The 14,213-nt window shown below is 38.3% G+C and overlaps 1 protein-coding gene and 1 pseudogene across 1 annotated transcript in view; one reads left to right on the top strand and one right to left on the bottom strand.

Moving 5' to 3' along the window:
- The window catches only part of PPM1L (protein phosphatase, Mg2+/Mn2+ dependent 1L), a 279,379-nt gene that overhangs the window by 232,874 nt on the left and 32,292 nt on the right, over positions 1–14,213 (bottom strand). The gene's annotated exons all lie outside the window — the stretch shown is intronic.
- Positions 12,353–12,639, top strand: LOC116854305 (annotated as a pseudogene).

Raw genomic sequence — 14,213 nt, 5'->3', positions numbered from 1 at the left:
AGAAGGATGTGACTACAAGAGGGCAATGAGGCTGGAGGGGTTTCCAGGGTGCGTCAAGGGCCCAATGGATAATGTAAATGGACCAAGAACTCAGAGTGTAAGGCAACAGTTGGTTTGGCAGCCTGCCCAACCCAAGGGGTAGGGGGTGCTGTTTCTTCTTAGCTCCAGCCAGTGTTAGCATAAAGGCTCAATATTGACACAGTTTCCAGATTTTCAAGGGATGCTGAGAATCTGGTCCTTATGTAAACTTTACAGGTTTTTAAAAGCTGAGCAGAACAAATAAACAAGACTATGAGCCAGACACTATCTATGGGCTTCAGGTATGGGCTATACCTTTTCATTACATTATGAAAAATTACTAGGGATTTGGTTCCTTTTAAAAAAAAGATTTTTACTTACAAGCAATCTCTACACCCAATGTGGGACTCGAACTTACAACTGACCCACCGACTGAGCCAGCCAGGCATGCCTTAACTGAAGGATTTTAAAGGGAAGAAGCGGGTAGTGTCCAATTTAGATTTCATGTTTTCAAATATGAAACTGAACTTCAGTGTTGCAGACAGCAATCTGACAAGTCCGCCAGCACAAAGCTTTACCCCCACAGTAATGTGAGTCGAGGTATCACAGTTCTGAAATTAGGCCCCTACTTTTTCATTTCTCAGACTTAATACAGGACCTTCTGACTTTTAACTGTAGGGAGAAAAAACAACTTGGCAAATATTAAGATGTAGGTAAAGACTATACTTATTAGGCTTCAAGGTGATAGAAATTACAGTCAGATTTGAATTACAGATGCCGCTGGAGTACAGAGGTAGTAATAAAAAAAAAATCACAGATGATCTGCCAAATTGGTCTAGGGCTCTAGGCCCTGGGCACTGATCCTCTGTAGGCTAGGAACACAGCCAGCTACCTAGTCAGGACAGCTTGACCGGACAGGGTGGAAAAGCCAGATGCCAGGAGAAGGTCACCCAGTCCCCAGAGAGGACTTTGCTTCTTCCATTTGGCCCCCTCTCCAATCTCCTCCCCAAAGTCAATTTCCCAAATGTAAGGGAGGAAGCAGATTCCTTACACGTCATGATCAGTTGTCAAATAACGTAAGGGACAACCGCAAATGTGAATTCTCTGCCCCCTCTCTAGCAGTTGGTATCTACTTAAAGTCACAAGACAAAGCCCCATGCATGGCAAACAGCACTTACAGAAGATCCTCCAAGATAACTATAACACATGGCTTAAATGTGGCAGAGGTGTATTTCAGAAATACAGTTGTCCATAAACAAAATACAGAAACAAGAACATTTGTATGCTCTCACAGACTTGATTAGGAGAAAAAAAATCCTGAATCAAAAACTGGGCAGTGGTAAGGAACACATCATAGACATAAAGCTACAATTGATTCTCAAATCAAATAAATGGGCAGAAGGACTGTCCAAAGAAAGACAGACCATTTATTTTTTTGAGGGCTACTTGGTTGATTTATTTCTTCAAATTTTAACAAAAAGAGAAAACGTATCATTACTCTGTCTGGTAAAATGCCTGGAGTCTCTGCATGCCTTTTCTAATTTTAGATATGGAAATGGGATTCTCTCAGGCATTCTGACTTTCAAAGAGTGGTTGTTGAACTGTGAGATATTAGAATCTCTGAAAGCTCGAAATTAGACAATAACATTTATAATTCAGTGAAAACAATTGTCCTCTCTTTCATAAAAAAGAGGTTATTTAAATTACATTTAACAATCCCTACGCTGAGTCTCTCAAATATTTTTAAAGATTAAATATTACATAGACTCAAAAAAGACCTCTAAAGGCAGAGAAGGGAAAATACCTTTGACTATGAAGGCTCTGAGCTTAATTTGAAAAATTGTTCTCCATCCATCAACTGTCATGCATAATTAAATAGCTAAATAAAGAAATAACAGCAGTAAAATCATTAGAAGAGGTTTTTTTTTCCAGTGAGAAAACAGTCACCTTAGGGAACCCATAAAGTATGTATTAGAAAGGATTATATATTAGAATGTATCTTATCTAAACCTGTCTGCCATACTATTTTCTCTTTTTTTGATATGGAAATTAATATTTGTGCAAAATTACCAGTGGTTTCTTTCAAGTATGGGACAAGTTTTTAATTTCCAAAATTTGATCGAAAGAAAATATAACTTTGATTAAACAAATCATCCATGTTTGAATGGGTTGGTCCCACCAAGGAAGGAGGCCTACATTAACAACACTACACAGGAAAGAGGGAAAATAAATATATGCCTGCCTATGCCAGGGCGGGGAGGCACAAACAAACAAACAAAGAACACCCAATTCTTTTTTTTTTAAACCCAATTATTTGTATTACTCCTCATTTAACTTCTAAGTAGCACCCTAAGGTCCTACGATGCATAATTTACACTGAGTGTTGAGTTATCCCTAGGATTTGCTTTAAGGCTGCAGCCAGACCAGCTGGCCAGCCTGGTTTCTTACATTCACCTGTGTAGGCTTTCTGAAAAATTTGGAATCGTGCAGTTAATTCATGGAGGGAATTTTGCAATTCTCTTTCTTAACAGAGTCCATGTTCTACCTCCAAAGAGCCTATACAACCATACCAGTGATATGAGAAGTGAGATTTTTTTCATTTAAATTTGTTTAATTGTACTTTTTTAAACCAAAACTCTGTATTTGCTACTTTTAAAAAGTACATTGCCCCAACAGGACTATTGCTTTTTGGGGGATAAAAGTGAAATTGAAACGCAGGTCTCTGACTTTCCAAAACCATACCCTAACACATTCTCTTCCAGTATGACTTTAGTAGGCACATTTACAATTTGTGCACCTTTTTGTATCTGTATTTTTGTATCTATATTTGTATGTTTTCTTAGCTGCATCTGCCACCCACTTGCTCCTCTACAGGAATGCTGTGAGGGCTGAATGAGAACAGGGCTCAGTACACATTAGTGTCCTTCCTACCTTTTGAAAATGAAGGAATTCTGGGGCTCCTCAGTGGCTCAGTGGGTTAAGCCTCTGCCTTCAGCTCAGGTCATGATCTCAGGGTCCTGGGATCAAACCCCACATCTGGGGAGCCTTTTTCCCCCTCCCTCTCTGCCTGCCTCTCTGCCTACTTGTGATCTCTCTCTCTGTCAAATAAATAATAAAATCTTTTTTAAAAAATTAAAGTTAAAAAAATTTCAAAAAATTTAAAAAATAAGTAAAATGAAGGAATTCTAACAGAGTGGATTTTTTTTAAAAGATTTTATTTATTTATTTGACAGAGAGAGAGGGAACACGAGCAGGAGGAGTGGGAGAGGGAGAAGCAAGCTTCCCGCAGAGCAGGGAGCCTGCTGTAGGGCTCGATCTCAGGACCTTGGGATCATGACCTGAGCCAAAGACAGATGCTTAACTACTAAGCCACCCAGGCACCCCTAACAGAGTGAATTTTTGCCTGCATAGGATCACAATGGTATCTTTAAACTCTGATTCTGAAGTCTGGTTTGCGGGTTTCTAGCCACTAGCTTATATGCCATACTACAACCTAGCCACACAATGACTACCTCCTTCTCTACTAATCACGTGACCCAGCACTGTCACAGATCCCAGAGAACGCCTAGAGTGGAGCTGGGGACCGTGGGTAAGAAAAAGTAGAGCAAAACCACAAGGGCAGAATTGTGAGAAAGCTAAAGCTTTTGGAACATTGCAGAATCAAAGAGACAAAGATGAGTCTTTCCAATGTAAAGAATCGGTTCAGGAAAGAGAAGTTTGTAGAGTTAACTCCCAGGAAAAAACATCTATGTAGGGTCCTGCTGGGCAGGACCCTGGTTAGCCACCAAGATGCCTTCTATGAAATTACAAAAAACACCTCTGATATCTCTGAAGCTGAGCAGGCCGGGGGGAAGCAGTGAAGGGGGAGGAGACTGGAGCTTGCATTCTCAGTGACCAAGACCATGGAAGGATAGAAATAGCTCCAGCCCAGATTAGACAGTGGCTGGAAGTAGGAGAAATTGGAAGGAGAGCTGGAAATGGCTGTACAAACTCAAACTCTGCGTGACACGGAGCTAACCAGGATTAAGCAATGTGACTCTATACAACATCCTACTTTGTAGATAATACAAGCCCCCAAATTCCCATATACTATGGAGAGTTAGATTTATCTTGGGCTGAGACTCTGTGAGAGAGGAAAAAATACTAAAACAGAAATGTGCTGGAGGAAGTGGACACAGTTTGGGAAAAAAAAAAAAAAAGAAAGAAAGAAAGAAAGAAAAGAAAAAACAACCTGCCTGAGTCCCTTGAGTACAGTTTCCGTGGCACAAACAGCCAGGCACTGCCCTGCTGGAGGGCTGTGCTATGCCAAGCTGCATCACCACAACACAAGAACCCCTTGGCACAGGGGAACAAACATAGTTGGAATTATTTGCTGATGTACATAAAACTCAGAAAATACAGATGATTCTGCTTTAAACAGTCCTCATTGTGGGAATGGCTGTGGACGGGCAATCTTACATCAAACCATGTTATCCATCCCAGGGTTCTAGACATAAAATATTACTACTTCTCCAGCTCCACGGGATATAAAATCCACTTACTTAACAAATTTTCCTTCGTTCCAAGTGCAAAATGTCCTTCAAAGCAAAGGTTTTATTTTCATATTTCAGAAAAGACTGGTCCTAAAAATGGATAAACCTCCAAGATAAAAATCACAAATGTTAGGGATGGTGTTGGTAGGTACAGTAAATAATGTGATAAATATTTTTGCTTTTTCCCTTATTACTAAAAGGACAAAAAAAAAAACCCTACCATATGAATATTAGTAAACATTTAATAAATCTCATCATTCCCACACTAAAAAGACTTATTTATAGGTCTTTGTTTTCTCAAATAAAGTATGAAGCAAAGTATAACACTCTCAGAACAGGTGGTACTAAACAGAAAATGAAAAACATTATGCAATCTCATTAAAAAAAAAAAAAAGGCCAGAAGTCATGAACTAGTTCATTAAAAAAATCACTTATCAAAGTTTTTTAAAAAACTGTTTAAACTGTTTATCATTGTTCTCTACCTGAAATAAAAAGACAGATAATACATGAAAGTCATAGAATTCATAAGGATACCAGATTTTCCTGTTCTTAGAATGCTTTTTTAATCGAAAGGAGGCCAGGTACAGAATCAGAGGTAAAGCATATATAAATAGAGCAGAAATAGAACAGCGTCTTAGGTGAAAGTTTTAAAGATTCATGGCAAGGGGCACCTGGGTGGCTCAGTCAGTTAAGTGTCTGCCTTCAGGACAGGTCATGACCCCAAGGTCCTGGCATTGAGCCCCAGATCCTCATCGTCTTTGGGTTCCCTGCTCAGGAGGGAATCTGTTTCTCCTTCTTCCTCTGCCCTGCTCCATGCTCTCTCTCGCTCACTCTCTCTCTCTCTCAAATAAATAAAATCTTAAAAAAAAAAAAGATACTTGGCAAATCATTTGGCTGACAAGTGTAATTATCATCAGATTGCTAAAATTAAAATGACCACAACTCCAGTTGTTTAAATATTGCATGCTACTTAATATTTAATTTTCCTTTTAATTTTAATTTTCTTTTAACTTTAATTTTTTAAATTTAATTTAATTTTCAATATTTAATTTTTAAAAAGCAATTCAGATTTTTCCCTATAGTAGCCAACTGGGGTTTGATCACAAACTATTTCTTGACACCAATTTAGGTTACTGAGAAAATCTACCTCAGTGTATCATGTATTTCAGTTTCTCCATAGAAAGGAAAAAGTACTGGGATTTTGACAATCAGCTGAAGGTCACAAAAAATTGATATAAGTAGAATATAGGACTCTCCCTGTTTTCCCAATCCACCATACAACAGTGACCTACAGACAGGAATGTTAATGATACAATTAAAAGTTCTCTAAAATTAAAACTGTATAAAGGAAAAAAGCCTCAGAAGAAATCATATTTTAATATAAAACAGTGAAGGCTAAAATTGGTCCCCTTTAAGTTGAATAAATACATTAATAAAAAATATTTTGAGGGAATAATAATAAGAGTTAAATATTTTAACTATTCTTTAATTCAATCCACAGTGTTTTTTTCTTGAAAACCTCAAAAATGTAGCATGAATAAAAAACAATATTTATTTATTCATGCATCTAACAAATATTTATTAAGTACCAAAACAGGCCAAGTATTGTCCTAAGCCTGAGCAATATGGCAATTAGCAATGAGTCCCTGTCCTTAAGAGGCTTCTATTCTAGTGGGGAGATATAACTGGTACAGAAACAAAAATATATCAATAGATGCTGAGTGGCATAGGGAAAAAATAAAAAGGGCAAGGAAGTTAGGAAGTACCAGGAAAGGGAGCAAGCCCCTATTTCACATACAATGGTCAGAGACGGTTTTCCTTTTTTTGTTGTTTAAACATTATTTGTTTATTTATCTTTTTTAGAGAGAGAGAGACTGTCTGTGAATGTGCGAGGGGAGGACCAGAGGGAGAGGCAAGAGAGAATCTTATGCAGACTCCACGCCCAGCACAGAGCCCTACACAGGGCTGGATCCCACGACCCTGAGTTCTAGACCTGAGCTGAAATCAATAGTCAGACGCTTAGCTGACTGAGCCACCTGGGTGCCCCCAGAGAAGGTTTTTCTGATAAGTGACATATGAATAGAGACCTGAAGGAAGTGAAGGAGCAAGCCATGTGGATATCTGAGAAGCATGTGCCAGGCAAAGGGAAGAGTAAATGTAAAGGTCCTGGGGCATGAACACACTTGGGGTGTTGAGGCTTAGAAAAGATAGGCAGAGTGAACATAGGGAGAGGATGACCTTTTGTTCATTCCGAATTATCCAAAGTATGCGGAATTGACTGGCTTTAGTAGGTGAAGGATAAGAGAAGTAGGAAGGGAGTGAAAGGACAGGAAGCACACTTCACTGAGCTCCTACCACGTACCTGTAAAAGACATTATCCCATTTAATCCACATTCCTATCCTGTGAAACTGTTGTTGTTAACACCTGTTTTACAAATGAGGTGCAGAAAAGCTAGGAAACAGAGCTAGGAATGGGCATAATCAAATTTAAATGCAGATCCTTCCAACTCCAATGTTGGAGCCCTTAATCATTATGCTCCTCCGCTTCCCCAGGATAGCCAAGGGTACCAGCTGCAAAAGGGAGAGCATTCAAATTAAATGAGTCCCACAGAGGGAAAAATACAGTTACAAAGCTGATACCCATGCAATCCTTCCATGTATACGTTCTACTCAGGGTTTCTTATTTCTTCAGATCACTCAAAAGAAGACAATGTGTTAATTGATGTAAAAGATACTTTCAAAAATTGAGGATGAAAGGTAGATTCGGAAGCAGAGTAGCAGAGATGCAGCCCAAAAATAACTCCAGCCCCTGGTCAGAAGCAACCTCTTAACCTATCTTTTGGATGTATACATATCCAAAAGGAAAAGATGATGGGAGCAAGAGATGATGCTTGCAGGTTTTCTTTTGCTTTACTTTATTCTTTCGTAACGGCATCTAAGCAAACGGCATGAACCTTTATCGACAACATACATAAGATGTTCAAAGAAAGCCGTAGAGATTTTATTCCTTTAAGTATTCCCAGGCCAGGGTTTCCTAAACTCTCAGCTTTGAAATGGAAGAGGTAGAGAGGAGGAAATCTGTGATTGATGGTTGGTTCCCTGATTGAAAAGAAAGTATTCCCTTTCATGGCTTTAAGTTCAGATTTAGGGGAAAGTAGTAAAGGGATTTCCCTGAGATCTACCCATTTAGGTCTTTAGGGAGACAACTAGTTGAAATCACTAGCACAAAACCACTCTGAGATCAAAGAGCTGTAAACAAAAACTGCTGGGGAAGCCCTGTGAAGATTTACAAAGAGGTAAGTGGGGGAATGTTTGTGGTTTTCTTAAAAGTAGATAGAAATGTAATTAAGCAGTGACAAGATAGTTTAAATTCACCTGGGGAAATGTACTTAATTTGTAAATATAATTCGAATTACTTTAAAACTGTTCAACATTGTGTCAAGATAAATTCCCTATACAAAGTTATTCATTCCTGCTTTATCTTCTAAACCAAATCCTGAAACACCAGAAACAGGCACAAAAAATATCTCTGAGAGAAAAGGAGGCTGGTGGTGATGCATGGCACTGAGGAGTTAAACATGACAGTCAAAACTGGGGTCTGAAGTTTGTCTTGCTAACTTTAGAGCAGTGGTTCCCACCTAGCGGTGATGTTTGCCTCCTGAAGGATATTGGTAATGTTGAACACAGTTTGGTTTGTCACAGTCTGGGGTGGGGGTGTGGGTTGAGCAGGAGTCAAGGATGTTCCTAAACATCCTACAATGAACAGGCCAGCCTCCACGACACTGAAGAATTCTCTGGCCCAAAAGGCCAACCATATCTAGGTTGAGAAACCCTGATCTAAAGTTAATTAGAAAAAGAGCATATTTGTTGTAGATAGAGATAGATAGATAGATAGATAGATAGACAGACAGACAGACAGACAAAGTTGGAAAAATTCTTGGGGAAAACAATACTTACTGATGGACCCACATTTTGAAGATGAAAAGGTACAGCAATACATTACAGAGCCTGTTGTCTGGGTGGGATTTCCCCACCCTCCAGTCCATAAGTAACATTTCTCCCTAGAAGTGTTATTCCCTGCATGGTAGAGTGAGGTTCACCAGCTAACGTACAAGAAGCAGCTTTTTGTTCAGTTAGATATGGACCCAATCAAGACAACCAAAACTAATCTACCAGGTTCAGCCACTGCCTCAAAACAGATCATGTTACCATCACCCCCAGGGTCAAAGTGGAGGTAACTCTTGTTCTCAGAGGGTGTTGTTTGGATTAATCAGCCCATTAAGAACTGCATGTTTTATAATGAGCACAAAAGAGGCTAAGTGTTTCTAGATGTTACAAATGATGTCTGTTGCTTGGAGCACTTGAAAGAATAATATTAAAAAGATGCAAATCAAACTACAAGGTGAGCAACTTCTCTTCCCCCAATCGCAGACCAAATGCCTTTCCGTGAATATTCTGACTTAAAATTTCATATTATTTGCATGTGGCTGGAAGCTAGAGTTTTATCATGAGGACAGCTATTTGCATGAGGACACCTGTCACAGCAGGGTTCTCAAAATACTTCAACGAAATCAGAATGTATTTTTTCCCACTCACCAACTATCAGATTTAATATCTGATCTTTACTCTATAAACAGTCTTACAAATAATTTGACATCCCAGACCACAGAATCTGAACATACATAACACATTAGAACAATTTTCCCATAAGCCAAAAGTTGAACCTTTCAAATAACAATAACAAAATCAAAATTCAAGTTCTATAAAAATCAACCTATAGAAGAATTAAATTTCATGGAAAATAGCATGCACACCACTTTAATAAGCTGAAATTAAATAATGTGCACAACCACCGTACACATGGAAAAAAGCAGCTCTTACTGTATTTCCTATCACAAAACACGTTTGAAGGTTGAGGATGAGGGGGACGGTTGGGAGAAGACTAATGGCTTTTCATTCAGCAAGGTTACCATAGGTCACATCCCACTCCACAGAGAGCAATTTGAGACAGAAATGTGTGAATGCAGTCCTTGAGTTATTACAGTCCCTCTCCCCACCAGAGGACTCTGTCTCAAACTATGGCCCCTTCAGGTCCCATCCAGCTCCAAGATTCCATTTTTCTAATATTTGAAAAAGGTTAACAGATTCTAATGACTTGCACATTTCAAATCTTTTCTCTTTCTATCAAAAATTCCTAAATCTTACTCCATGCTCAAGGAGGCAGAGTATAATTCCCCAGTCCTTAAGTGTGGACTGCACATAGTAACTTCTTTCCGAAGAGCACAGTATGAAAAGGGGGGGAAGGAAGGAAAGAGTAACTAACTCTATGGTGATAAACATTATCTCAGTCAGATAACTGAGGTCAACATCAACAGTCCGAAGTCATGTTGATTATGTACCCTTGATATAATGTGGTAAGAATGGCACTTTAGCTCTACGGTCTTCTTCCCTAAAAACCTGTAACCCCAGTTTAATCATGAGAAAAGCATCTGACAAACCCAAACTGAGAGCCATTCCATGGTGAGCTTTCCTGGTTGGTAACCATATACATCAATGTGCCTCAGGGTGATGCTTCCCATCTGGGACCCTCCCACACCTGGCCCTATGCATCACTTCATTGGTTAGTCTTGCTCTATATTCTTTATAGTAAAACTGTAATCATAAGTATAGCACTTTCTTAAGTTCTGGGTCATTCCAGGATATTATTGAACCTGAGGAGTAGTTAGTGGAAACCTCTGAATTTATATAGCTCCTTGGTCAGAAACACAGGTAGTCTAGCAACCCCGAAGCCTCCGGCTGATGTATCAAATGAGAAGAGTCTTGTGGAGAACTGTGACCTCAGCCTATGAGTGTGCACTAACTCTGGGTCATTAACATCAGAATTGCTTTGCAAGTAAAAATTTCATTTCCTAACAATGTATCAATATTTGCTCCTCAATTTTGACTAGGGTACCATACTACTATAAGACGTTAGTAAAGGCAGAGCTGGATGTAGAGTATGTGGGAACTCTCTGTACTGACTTTACAACTTTTCTGCAAGCCTAAAACTACTCTAAAAATTTTATTTTAAAAAATATGCCTTTATCTTTATTCTAAGCTACCATCAAATATGAGTGATGTTCAGAACAAATTCGTTACTTATGTGGTCATAACTTTTCATATTATGCCACAATATCCCAAGAAGAGTTATCATAAACTAAATGTCACTAAGAAAAATAATTAAAAGTTAATTATATGAGCATATTACTTTAATTACCTCTCATTACCTAACATAAAAATTAGTTATGTGTATTAGGCCTCACTTTAATTTTTAATCCACTTATTTCACTATATTAAGATAAGGCTCTCGTTCTCATTCTCCCTGAAGGATAATATTATGTGTATTATCTGGGTGCATGCTGAGATTAAACTATTACCACAATAGTTCAGCCATGATAATTAACACACATCCGTAGATTTTAGGCTTAGAGAAACTCCAAACTCCCCTCACATCAAACTCTAGATGCTGGCCTATGAGGGCCCTCCAGATCTGGCCCTTGTCTGAATTGTTAGTTCCATCCTTCTATTCCTGGAGCAGAACAAGCTCACTACCACATTTCTGCTACCCAGTGCCTCTGCCTGAAATGTTCTACTTCCAGATCTTAATACTGCTGGCTCCTTCTTATTCAGGTCTCCGTAAAATGTCACTTTATCCAAAAGGCCTTTCCTGTCCATCCAATCTAAAGAAGTACTTCTAACCCTGGATTTCGATCTCTCCTTGTTTATGTTCTTTTTTCTTTTTCTTTTTTTTTTTTTTTTTGCCACATTGCTAATCACTCATCTGATATTTTCTAGGTTTTTTTTTTAATCTCTTTCTACCTATGCATTAGAATGCAAATTTCATAAAAACACAGACACTGCCTGCCTTAATCGTTGCTCTAAGCTCCCTGGAACAGTGCCTGAAACAGAGCAGGTGCTCAATAAATGGTTTTAGAATGAATGAATGAAGTGAAACCAGACTTAAAACCATGCAGTAAAACTAAATTATAAGCTATTAAGGGAAAGGAATGAATTTATTACAAAATTCATTAAATGCTAATTATGCTCCAGGTTCATCAGATACATTATCTCATTAAATCTTCACAAAACCCTGCAAAGTACATATTATTATCCCTATTTTCTATTTACAGATGAAGGCTAAAAGAAGTCTAATAATCAGTTCAATGGCAAAAGTAACATGACTTCACATCTCATTGATTCAAAGCCTGTGTGCTCTTTCCACTCCTTCTTCAAGGCATAAAACCAATTCTTCATGTATGACCCTCTTTAAAAAATGGTCTCATGACAACTGGGAATCTAGTAGAATGTCATCTGCAGTGACTGTGTTATGACCTTAGCCTAATAAAACCATAAGAGACTCTTAATCTCACAAGACAAACTAAGGGTTGCTAGGGAGAGTTGGGGGGTATGGAGAGGGTGGTTGGGTTACGGACATTGGGGAGGGTATGTGATACGGTGAGTACTGTGAAATGTGTAAGCCTGACGATTCACAGACCAGTACCCCTGGGGCAAATAATACATTATATGTTAATAAATTTTTTAAAAATAAATAAATAAATAATAAATAAATAAATAAATAAAAAGGTTTTTCTAACACTAAGAAACAAAAACAAAACCTAGCAAGTGAGACCAAAAGACAGAAAAGCACTTACAGAGCTGGGCGCCATGCATGAAAATACTGTGAGCTGTGAGGTGTTTACAAGTTGAAGACCTTCTGAATGTATTGGCCACCTTGCCAGTGGTGACAACCTCCCCACGAGAACATGGCCCTCATGAAGGACCTCCTACACCTGACCCCAGGAGAGGAGAAGAGGAAGCACAGGAAGCAGCTCCCGGTGCAAAGCCCCAACTCCTACTCCATGGACACCAAGTGCCCAGGATGCTGCAAAATCCTGTCTTCAGCCACGCACACATGGTAGTTCTGTGTGTCGGCTGCTCCGCTGTCCTCTGCCAGCGCACAGGAGGGAAAGCAAGACTTACAGAAGGATTCTCCTTCAGGTGGAAGCAGCACTAAAATACCCTGAATCAAGATGAGTGGAACACTATCCCAATAAACAGATTTTCGATTTAAAAATAATAATAAATAAATAAATAAAAATGTATTGGCCAAAACACTGAGGTTAAATTCAAACGAAATTGGGGAGGGTATCTGCTATGGTGAGCACAGTGAAGTGTGTAAACCTGGTGATTCAGAGACCTGTACCCCTGGGGCTAATAATACATTATATGTTTATAAAAAAATATAAAAATTAACAAAAAATTCAAACGAAAGAAGACTTAAAGAAGCCTTCTACTGCCTAGAATCCTCTATGAACACTGTACAACCTGCAAATAACTCTACCAGATCAGCTTAAAAATGACTGACATAATCCTTAACCATTTCCTCCTCCAGTCAAACATACACGGTTTGACTAACATGAATGAGAAAATGCCAACCCTTCAAGACCTGGCTATAGTTCATCTTTCCATGGTAAATTCTGCTATCCCTCAGCAAATTCCCCAAAGCTTGACTTTGTCCTGCTGTCCTATGTTGACGAAGATCCAACAGCTAAAAATGATCACCTAAACTCTCACAAATAGTGTCAAATTTATAAACATCATGTCATTAATTAATGTTAGACTCAATCAAAATAGGCTAACAAATCTATGTTATAACTAAGAAATATATCAAAGCCGTATCTCACAAAGCACCAAGCCCAAACAGTTACACTGACAAATTCTACCAAGTTTTCAAAGGAATGGATAATTCTAATCATAGTTAAATGTGTGGGAATAAAAGATAGAAAGATTTAAAATTCTTTGTATATTGCCAGAAAAACACCTATTCAAGCACCCTTTAAAAAAGATAAAAACGCCTAAAACCATCTCATTCATGATTCATACAGATATTCATGTAAATATTAATGTAGAAATCCTAATGAAAATATCAATAAACAGAATCCATCAATATTTTAAAAGAATAATATATGATTGATCATGTGAGGCTTTTACTAGTAAGACAAAGATGGTTCAATATTAGGAGACTTACCAGATTTCATTAGCAGATCAAAGGAGAAAAATGATAATATTTATAAATTTAGAAATATGTTTGATAAAATTCCACATAAATTCCTTATTTTAAAAATTCTTTTTTAAGATTTTTCTATTTTAGAGAGAAAGAGCATACAGAGTGGAGGGGCAGAGGGAAAGGGAGAGAGTCCCCACCAGACTCTGCACTGAGCAGAGCTCCACTCAGGGCTTAATCCCACAACCCCCGAGATTGCGACCTGAGCCAAAATCAAGAGGCAGTCGGACTCTCAGCTGACTGCACGACCCAGGCACCCCTTAAAAATTCTCAGTAAAACCAAAAAGTAGTTCTAGTTCCTTAACATGATTATATGGTGGGGCGGGGGCGGGGGGTAATGTGTGTATCTGAAATCCAAGGCCTGTATTATGACTAATGATAAAATTCTAGAAATAATTCTACTCAATTCAGGAAAAAAACATACACATTATCACCAGTATTATTTTAACACTACCCAAAAAGTATGAGTCAATACAACTAGAAGATAGAAAGAAATGAGAAACCCAAACAGCAAAGGAAGAAACAAAATTATCAGCATTTACATTTAATATGATATATAT

Source organism: Lontra canadensis, unplaced genomic scaffold, assembly GCF_010015895.1.
Source record: "Lontra canadensis isolate GAN:19392208 unplaced genomic scaffold, GSC_riverotter_1.0 scaffold90, whole genome shotgun sequence".
Taxonomy (NCBI): Eukaryota; Metazoa; Chordata; class Mammalia; order Carnivora; family Mustelidae; genus Lontra; species Lontra canadensis.
This window is presented reverse-complemented; position numbering and strand designations above follow the sequence as displayed.